The sequence below is a fragment of the Gigantopelta aegis genome, chromosome 7 (genome assembly GCF_016097555.1).
Source record: "Gigantopelta aegis isolate Gae_Host chromosome 7, Gae_host_genome, whole genome shotgun sequence".
Taxonomy (NCBI): Eukaryota; Metazoa; Mollusca; class Gastropoda; order Neomphalida; family Peltospiridae; genus Gigantopelta; species Gigantopelta aegis.
Genome location: NC_054705.1, coordinates 915,072 through 916,664, shown reverse-complemented (window position 1 = coordinate 916,664; position 1,593 = coordinate 915,072). Strand labels below are relative to the sequence as shown.

The 1,593-nt window shown below is 33.6% G+C and overlaps 1 non-coding gene across 1 annotated transcript; it reads left to right on the top strand.

Moving 5' to 3' along the window:
• Positions 1–1,312: 1,312 nt before the first annotated feature.
• On the top strand, positions 1,313–1,385 carry Trnar-ucg. The gene has a single exon. It is a non-coding gene; the product is annotated as a tRNA-Arg (tRNA).
• The last annotated feature ends 208 nt before the right edge of the window (positions 1,386–1,593 follow it).

The following is a 1,593-nucleotide window of genomic DNA, read 5'->3' as shown; positions in this document are numbered from 1 at the left end:
GAGGAAGGTGTTTGAGGGTCAATCTCCCACACACCCACACACCCGAAATCTGAAGTGTCTCGAAAACTCTAGTGTTTAGCAAATGAACCTAATCCAATTAATTATTGGTGATTAGCGGCGATTACACAGTTTCGCTTAATACTTCGGTGGATGATTACTATACGGATAATACATGTTAGTTTACTTGTGAATACTGTAAATGTCCCTTTTAAGCGTTGCATCAACTACCTTGAAAAATCCCGCAATAGGCCCACTGATGGGGATCGATCCAAGACCGACCGTGCATCAATCATTTGTAATGACGATGCATTTTACTGACAGATATTGTATTTAAACATTGTGAAAATGCTAACATATAGGCCTACCATTAAATCATATACAGGCTACTATTTATAGAGTTATGAGAGACTACACACAATAAAACACATTCATATTATTGCATTTATCACATAAGGGGATTAATTAAAAAATAAGTAAATAAAATAAAAAAATGCTAAAAAGGGGGTAAACCAAAGTTCATAAAAGTGTAGTCCTGTAGATACCCTATATAATTATATACAATAGTCAGCCTATATAATTATATACAATAGTCAGCCTATATAATTATATACAATAGTCAGCCTATATAATTATATACAATAGTCAGTCATACATCATCAATTTGCGTGTTTTAAAAATATAACAGCAAGTTTCGGCAGTTAAAAGTGACCATTTTTCTTCCTCCAACAATTGGTTAAAAGAAAACATTTGCACGGTTGGAACACACTAACTGTAGTCCAACCGCTGGGGCGAGTTGGTAGGGAGCGAGTTGGTTTTGGGACGAGTTGGCCTGCTCCCGTTATTTCTCACAAATAAATGTAAAATTAGCGAAATATAGGGCACATGTAACTATGATTTAATAATAATAATAATATACCAATAAAAAAGAAATATTAATGTGTGTATTAAAATTTATTTCAAAGAGGGCGATGACCATCCCCTTCTCCTCGCCTCCTCTCCTCTCCCCTACCCACTACCCACTACCATGGAAGCAGCGTCCGGTGGCTATTCCGAACGTTTGCACTCAGCTTTTGTGTTCAGCTCGCGGCCGTACGTCATGTGATCTAAACACATTTTATCTTTCGAACGATGTCATATCAAAATATAAGCTACGCTATTCACGCACTAATTAGTTATATAGAAAAAACACACCCAAAAACAAAATAAAAACAAAATTGCTAATTGATGTCACAGTCTGTAGTTATGAAATGTTATCATATCGGAAATAAATTATTCCTCTATATATAGATACATTTGAAAAGAGTAGTATGTAGGCCCCGTGGCCCAATGGATAAGGCGTCTGACTTCGAATCAGAAGATTGCGAGTTCGAGTCTCGTCGGGGTCGAATTTTTTATTTTTTTTAAAATTTTTATTATTGGTTTCCCCAATTACGAATGTATATTATTTATTTATTTATTTATTTAATTATTTAAATTATTTAAATTATTTATTTATTTAATTATTTAAATTATTTATTTATTTTACATTTTCCACCATGCTCAACTGATTGATTTTGTTATGTTATTCATTTCTCATTTTCCACCATAATCAAC